We start from the raw sequence: 9,315 nt of genomic DNA, 5'->3' as shown, positions 1-9,315 counted from the left end.
AATGATTGTGAGGATGTTGCATGACTGGACATAGTTTCATTCTGTTATACTTGAGGTCACTATTAGTTGGAGCTGACTTGGCAACACTTAACAACAAGAGCATACTTGGTGTCAAATGAAAGAATTTGATTCAGTGGTTTTCAAATTTTGCTCCCTGGAAACTCTTGGATTATGAAGGAGGCAGAGAAAGAACTCAAAGGACCCTTATTTTCCCCTACCACTTCAAGTCTTTTTATCTAATTTCTACATTGCAACACTGAATTCCTCAAATGCCAAAGGGCTCTTGAATTTCCTATCCATAAGTGTGTTTATTTAGGAAATCTGAAAGGATTTACATAAAACTATATTTCTGATTATGGAAACAATGTAATAAAGTCCCTTATCCTTTCCTTCCTCTACCTTTGACCTTTTATTATCTTACCCTTCAGTCTTTTTTCAACATTCACAAAACACACACCTTTAAACCTTTAAATATTGTAATACACGACTAGAATTAGAAGAGGACCAATGAATGTCATCTTGAGCAACCTCCTATCAGGGCAGAGATTTCTCTTTCTTATATGTCATAGAATCCTACATTTTTTAAAATGCTATAAATGGAAGCATATTGAAGAATTTGTTCAAAACACAGAGCACATCCTATAGAGACTGGCATTAGAAAATTGCCTGAGTTAAGTTACATAAAATACCTGAGGTAGTGTAAGGTAAAGTTTAGGTCCTCAAGTAAAAATGACAGAAATCTCAGTGGTGAAAGACTTGCCGAGGTGGAAAGAATGCCTATGCTACCAGGTAGCTACCAGGTATTTTCTTTATTGATCAAAAGCTTTATTTCCCTTTCCTGTGAGTAGATCTAATCCTCATCCCCTTTTCCCATCCAACCAATTATGTTTACTGCTGCTGATACTTTCTCTACTTCACTGATCCAGTAATGAATCATTAGCACGGAATACAATCACAAAAACAATCAGCACCCATTAATTCATATCTGGGGCTGGTTGGGCAAAATAGCAGAGTGGGTTGTTGGTTTTACTTCATGGTGGAAAGAGAGCAAGAATTGGTGATGATCCCCAACCCTGGAAGAAAGGTATTGATTAGAGAGCTTGTGTTTAATAAATACTCAATAAGCACCTCTTGAATAAATGCAAGCAAAATTACAGCCACTATAACCGTCTGTTCACACCTGTAAACTGCAGAAGTACAAAGGCACATATTACTAAGCAATGGATACATTAATCGCAGTTCATAAGTTCAAAATTATCACCAGTTAGATGGGAAGGCACACGTCTTGGCTGTGTGAGAGAAACTGGGTCAGTAGAATAGGTGGCAGAGGATGACTAATCCGTGAAGTGACCAGGGGGTGTTAGCTTATTTTATTTGGCTTTGAGGCAAAAATAATTGTGGAGATCAGAAGTACTCATGATTTTTATTTTAAAGTAAATAACGGGGCGTGGCCACTCAGAGCACACTCTAACTTAACACCTCATGAGGAATTCTCAGATCCTGGTAAAATGGTTATGAATTCATTCTGACCCACCTTTTTTTCAGAATTAGTTCGTGAAATGATGAACTCTCACTACCTGAATCTTTTGCAGATGCTACCAGTGCTGGAGAAATGTCACTGTTAGAGAATAAAAAAAGAACAACAATAATTTAAAAAAAGGTGATTATTCTGAAGAGTTTTTAAGACTGACTGAATCAGGTCTGGGGCATTATTGAAATGGTGAGACAAACTCAACTACTTTCTGGTAAAAGAAAAATTCTTCTTAAAAAATGTGCTCCCTTCTGAATTATGGGCAAATGTCACTGAATCATTTTCAATGAAATTTTATCTGTTAACAACGAGGAGATAGGACAAGTTTCTGGACTCCTCCTGAGAGCCCTGCAGCTGAGGTTTCACTCCCTGGAGACCCAGGATAATGGAAGCAGCTGAAGTTGGAGGTCATTAACATTTTGAGAACATTGCAAACTGACACCGGGTAATGTTATGACATTTCATCCCAAGACATTTAATCTCTTTTAATCAGTGTTTATGTTGGTGATACTTCGTAGTTATTTGCCTTCCCATAAAAATGGAACATTTTGGCATGTCATTAACATAAGACTAATTTCTTACTCATAGAAATTATTTCTAGATCTCTCTTTTTCCTTTCTTCCCACCTTTCTCTGTCTCACCCTTTCTTCTCCTTTTCTCCTTAAATGCTTTTGGCATTTGCTTTTATTCGTGCTATTTTGGAAAGCACATCCATTTTTCCCTTTGCTGACATTCTTCCTGGCAGTTTGGTGATTTGGGCTCCTCATGTCATCTTAGGAAACTTTAACTGTGGAGTCTGGAGGAAAAACAACCTCATCTCTCTGAAAAACTCTCCTGGACCCCATTGTCCTTGGTGAGGAAAAACTGGCTCTCTTCTGCATCCTTTGCTCCATGGACCTGTTTGCTTATGATATTGTTACAAATTTCTAGCCTCCGTGTCCCTTTTCTCCTTGTGTGTGGGGTACTTTGCCTTAATTTAAAAGCTACTTAAACTTTTCTTGCCACCACAATCCTTTTCACTAAATGCAAAACAAGATTGTTGATAATTTTATATTAGAGAAATAATGCATTCCTTAGCATAAACAAGTAGTTGCATATTTCAATCCATAAACGAGGTGTAATTTTATGTTTTAACAAGTGAACATAATATTTACCATAAAGCCTTTATTTCGCCAAGTGGAAAAAAACTTAAAGTTAGTTTGGGGATGTAATTATTTATTGTGAGGAGCTGGCTTGTGCTTTGTAGGATGTTTAGCCTCTCTCTTGGTCTCTGCCCATCAGATATCAGTAACCAGTTACCATCGAGCCCATTCTGACTCATGGTGTCACCATGTGTGTTAGGGTGGAACTATGCTCCAAAGGGTTTTCAAAGGCTGATTTTTCAGAAGTAGATTGCCAGGTCTTTCTTCCAAGGTACCCCTGGGTGAACTTGAACCTTCAACCTTTTGGGTAGCAGCCAAGAATGTTAACTGTATGTACTACCCGGGGACTTCTCAGATACCAGTAGCACCTCTCAGTTCTGTAATAACCAAAAATGTCTCCCAGACATTGCCAAATGTCCTCTGGAGGCAATTTGCCTCCCCTACTCCTATTGAGAACCATTGGTTTAATGGAGCACTTTTTGTGGGGTAATGACTAAGTTCTAGGGGCAGGGACTGAGAGGGGGGCAAAGGCCTATACTTGGAATCATTGTATCCACACTAATTCACCTAGGGGGTCCTCATTCCCATTGTGCCTTGAGCCCCTGGTGTATCTGCCTCCCCCTGACTGAGGGCTCTCGAGAAGCTCTGCCTTAGGCATGAGGGAAGCCACCTGTTCCTGGGTAACTTTCAGTCTGCCTAGACAGACTCCAGGGCCATGCTGGGGAGCCAGACTGAGGGACAGGAACACTGGGAGCTGGCTGGCTCCAAACACTTCCCAGGGGGTAAGGACACCAGTTTTGGCTGATTTCAGATTCCAGTTCCATGTGGGGATACCTTCCCACAGCACCCCAGCTTGGGAGCCTGCCATCATCTAGGTTATTTGCTTCCCTGTGACCCCCCTGTTCCCTGCAGTTGTGACCATCTTTCTATAGTTTGAGGATAAGGAGGCCTGGCTCTTTACCTGGACTTCCAAATATGGTGTTTTATGGCCTACAAGAACTGTATTTCATGGTTTTGTTTTTGACATCAAATATATTTTCTTTGTGTTCCTGCTGTGTTATCTCCCCCCTGAAGCAACAAATTCTGCTGAGTGAATGGTGGGGTGGGAGTGGGAGGGGGAGGACACAAGGAAATGAGAGAAGAAAAATTGGTTAAAATTCTAATTTATAAAAAAATCATTTGGGTGCTACATTCCTCTAGAAACAAAAATATTTAGAGAACTATCTGAAGGACTAGGCCATCTCATCCTCAGCCTAGAGAAGGATGATCAGGACTAGGGAAACTAAGAGCATTATAGGGAAAAAGGATGTAGATCCTGGTGGACTCCTGAGCTGTGGGTAGAACTCTGAAGATGGAATTGGGAATCCAAGATGGCAAAGCATGATTTCACCCGTGTGCTACATTTTTATTTTTAATGAACATCAGGAACCTAGGGTTGCTTAGTCATCCTGCAATTCTGGTCACCTGGCCAACATCGGTTTCTGCAAGGTTCCTGACTCATCCTTTATTCCCAAACCCCCAACGTACGTTTGCTTTATCTTCTCCTATTTTAATGCATTTCTGTAAGTTATGCATTGTTTCATGTATTGTTAATTTGGTGTTCTGTTTCTTATTTTTTTCACTCAGCACTGTATATTTAAGATCTATCCATGTTGCTCTGTGAATATCTAGCTTATTGCTTCTACCTGCTGCACGGAATTCCGTATTTGTCTCTGGTGTATTTTACTTGTCCGTCTTCATGGTGGATGCCTGGATAGCCTCCTTCTCTGCTTGTCCTTGCAAACAATAAACAATACATTGATGGACATCCTCAACCATGAGTCCTTATGGACCTGTGTGAGCCTCCTTCTGGGACATATATCCAGAAGTGGAATTCCTGTGTCATAGGTTATATGGATCCAGATGGCTCTCCAAAAGGGCGGGTCCAATCTATACTATCACCTTTACCATAGGAAGGTTCCTGGAGTCCTACCTTCTAGCTCATCTCAGCTTTTTGATTTCTGTAAGTCTGATGGGTATAAAGTGATATCTCATTTTTAAGTTGCATTCCTCTAAATTACTAATGACTTTGAGCATCTGTTCATATACTTTGTTAAACCTTTGGGTTTCTTTGACTACGAATGACCAAATATCGTTTGCTCATTTTTAAAATTTGGAGTCACTATACATTTTTTTTTTAGAAATGCACTTCATTTTTTATAGCAGTTTTAGATTTACAGAAAAATTGCACAAAAAGTAGAGCTCCCATATGCCCCCTCTCATCCTGCAGTTTCTCCCATTATTAATATTTTGATTCATGTGATGCATTTTTTACAATATTGATACATTATTATTAACTAAAGTCCATAGATCACATTAGGGTTTACTCTTTGTGTTGCTCAGGTCTCTGGCTTTTGGCAAATGCATAATGTCCTGTGTCCACCATTAAAATATCATACAGAAGAGTTTCATTACCTTTGAAATGTTCTGTGTTCCGTCTATTCATCCCTCCTCTTATTCTCAACCCCAAAGCCCTGGCAATGACTAATCTTTTTACTGTCTCTATAATTACCTTTCCAGAATATCATATAGTTGGAAACATACAGCCTGTAGCTTTTACAGACTGATTTAAGGTTTCTCTGTGTCTATTCGTTGTTCGTTACCTCATTTTGTTTTATCGCTGAATGATACATCATCGGATGGCTATATCACAGTTTGTTTATCCGTTCACCTATTTAAGGACATCTTGGTTGATTCCAATTTTTGGCAATTGGGAATAAAGCTGCTATAAACGCTTGTGTGCAGGTTTTCCTGTGGACCTAAGTTTTCGATTCATTTGGGTAAATAACTGAGACTCCAAGTGCTGGACTGAGCGTATGGTATGTTTTTTCTTATATGCATGAGTTCCTTATATACTCTAGATAATAGTCTCCTGGTGGTTGTAGACATGGCAAATATCATATCCCCGTGACATTTTTCTGTTAACATTCTGTTAAGTACAGACTGCCTGTCAGCCCACACACCAGTATTTGATCAATGAAAATAGGAACAGTAGGAGGTGTTGAATATCCCATATTCTACTCTATTCTGGGACAGAGCACAAAAATTGAGTAAAGTTCAACATTAGACTTTGAGAGAGAAACTCTAATCTTCAGGCTCAATCACTTTTAAACCATGAGATTAAGAAAGCACTAAACCAAAAAAAAAAAAAAAAAACTCATAGCGACCCTATAGGACAGGGTAGAACTACCCCGTAGAGCTTCCAAGGAGCACCTGGCAGATTTGAACTGCCAACCTTTTGGTTAGCAGCCATAGCACTTAACCACTACACCACCAGGGTTTCCAAGAAAGCACTAAAAAATAAAAAATTAAATTCTAGAATTGAAAACCATAATAAATGAGTTCAAAACATTAACAAAAGGGTTTCATAGTGTAATAGAAGCAACTACACAGGGAATTAGTGGCCTGAAATATAGACCTGAAAATAAAAAATCTATAGCCTTCAGAAGACAAAGAAAAGAGGTAGAAAATATAAAAGAGAGGCTGATAAAAATGAGAATTGAATAGCAAGGGCCAAAATGCATGTACTGGAGAAGACTTGAAGCACTTACTAATGAAGGTCAAAGATCACAGCCTTTAATGTGGATTACACCTGAATGGGAAGAAAATAAAAACCTTCACAAATAGACTGACAAACTACATCATAACAAATGAAGAAAAAATTGAAGCTGTTAACAATCAATGTCCATGGAAGCAGCAGTCAAGAAATCAATGGTGTATTGTATTGGGCAAACGTGTTGCAAAAGAGCTCTTTAAAGTTTTTAAAAGAAAAAATGTCATGTTAATGACTAAGGGTCACCTGACCCAAGCCATGGTATCTTCAATCACCTCATATGCATGTGGGAACTGGGCAATGAAAAAGGATGACAGAAGAATTGGTGTATTTGAACTGCAGTCTTGTCAAAGAACATTGAAGATACTGTGCACTGCCAGAAGAATGAACAAATCAGCCTTAGAAAAAATACAACCAGGATACTCCTCAGCAGTGAGGATAGTGAGATTCCAGCTCGCTTACTTTGGACGCATCATCAGGAAAAGACCAATTGCTAGAAAAAGACATCATGGTTGGTAAAGTAGAAGGTCAGCAAAAATGAAGGATACCCTGAATGAGACGGACTGGCACAATAGTTGCCACAATGAACTTAGACACACTAACAATTGTGAGGACATGCAGGACTGGGCAATGTTTTCTATGTGTTATACATAAGGTTGCTATGAGTCAGAACTGACTCAACTGGCAACTAACAACAGCAGTGTATCTAATCGCTGTTCCAGAAAGACTAAATTTCTGTAGTCTACATAAATCAATAAAAATAATAATGTCCAATTTCTGGGATTAAAAACAAGGCAATATGAAACTAAACGCAAAATGATAGATGCAACCTGGGACGAAATGATTGGAATTACATCCAAAGATCCTTGTACAGTTGAAAGGAGGGGCAAAATAAGGATTACTGGTAGATCTTGCAAAGCATGCATGTGAAAATTTCAAGGGTAATCACTAAAATAGAAAAGTTGAATGTTTATCTTCCAAAAATATAACAGGAAAAAAGGGAAAAACCCAAAACTCAATCAATATAAAAGAATGTAAGAAAATAGAAAAAAAATTGGGATAGATAAGTATAAAATAAGACAATGGAAGTAAATTCCAGTGGATTAGGAAATAGTTTCAAAGGCATAGATTGTTAGACTAGATTTTTTAAAACATGGATTTTTAAAAAATCTACTCTAAACATTGTACCCAATAATAAAATATTGGAAGCATTTCATTTAAAATCAGGAACAAGGCAAATTACCACTATGTTTCTATTTTGCACCATTTTTGATATTTTGGTTGTGTATGTTGTTGTTGTTGTTCAGTGCTGTTGAGTTGATTCCTACTCATAGCAACCCTATGGACAATAGAAAGAAACGCTACCCGGTCCTGTGCTATTCTCACAATAGTTGTTACGCTTGAGCCCATTGTTGGAACCACTGTGTCAATCCATCTTGTTGAGGGTCTTCCTCTTTTTTGCTGACCCTCTATTGTACCAAGCATGATGTCCTTCTCCAGGGACTGGTCCCTCCTGATAACATGTCCAAAGTACATAAAGTCTCACCATCCTTGTTTTTAATGAGCATTCTGGCTGTACTTCTAAGATGCATTTGTTCATTCTTTTGGCAGTCCATGGTATTATTCTTCACCAACACCATAATTCAAAGGCATCAATTGTTCTTTGGTCTTCTTTATTCATTGTCTAATTTTCACAGACATATGAGGCAGTTGAAAACACCATGGGTTGGGTCAGGTGCACTTTAGTCTTCCAAGTGACATCTTTGCTTTTTAACACTCTAAAGAGGACTTTTGCAGCAGATTTGCCCAATTCAATATGTTGTTTGATTTCTTGACTCCTGCTTCCATTGGAATTGATTGTGGATCCAAGTAAAATGAAATCCTTTGTGAGAAGAAACTAAAATAATATCTAAAATGATTGGAATGGAAAAAACAAAATTGTCATTATTTTGTATGTAGCAAATCCAAAATGGCACACAGGCAAATTACTAGCAATAATGCAAGTTAGCAAGGTTCCTGTATGTTTGATCAATATCTAAAAATAGCAATGGAGCTTTAAAAATCAGCGAAAAAGATAACATTTACCATAATAAAATCTAACATATGTAGACTAATACAAAGAAAAGATATGGAAACTTTTACTGAAGAAAGAATCAAAGAACTTTATTTAAAGACATTAAAGGCCACCTGTTAAGTGTAAAAATATGTATACATATAACAGCTTCATGGACATTGATACTCAAAATAATAAAAATGTCAATTCTGATTTCTAGATTAATGCAATTCCAATTAAAATATCATTTATTTCTCATGAAACTTTGTGAATAAAAGTAAAATTCTGTAGAAGATTGAATGTCCAAGTAAAGAGAAGACATTCTTGAAGTACAGTGTGGGGGTTTGCTTTTCCAGATAGCAACATTTACCGTAAAGCTGTACAAATTAAGACATGTTGAAATGACACAGTGATGTACATACACATAGACCAACGGAAGAGAAGAGAGCCCATAAATAGATCCATGCATATGTGGAAATTTGATATATGGCAGAGAAAAATCTGCCTAATACTGAGGGATGGGTGGACTACTTAATAAATGGTGGTGTGATATTTTGTAACCCATCTGGAAAAAAGTGAAATTGTATCCCTCTCTCCAAATAATCTGAGGTGGATTAAATGAAAAAGGAATAATAGTATTTTAGAACAGGTTGGCACACTTTTTCCTAAAAAAAAAAAAAACCAGATAATGAGAATTTTCAGCTTTCTGGGCAATATGGTTTCTGTCACAACTATCAACTCTTCCACTGTAGTTGAAAAACAGCATAGATATTATGCAAAGAATGGGTGTGGCTGTGTTCCCAAATTGAATTTACAAACACAGGCAGCTAACCACCTGCAGGTTATAGTTTTCTGACTGTTTTTAAGAAGGCAATACAAGAGAATATCTATAATTTCAGGATAAGGGAAAACTTCTTAACTCAAGGAAAAACATAGTGCTCAGTTGAAAGAAAACATCTGATAAATTAAACATCAAAATAAAGAATTCTAAAATAAA

This window comes from Elephas maximus, chromosome 1 (assembly GCF_024166365.1).
Source record: "Elephas maximus indicus isolate mEleMax1 chromosome 1, mEleMax1 primary haplotype, whole genome shotgun sequence".
Taxonomy (NCBI): Eukaryota; Metazoa; Chordata; class Mammalia; order Proboscidea; family Elephantidae; genus Elephas; species Elephas maximus.
This window is presented reverse-complemented; position numbering follows the sequence as displayed.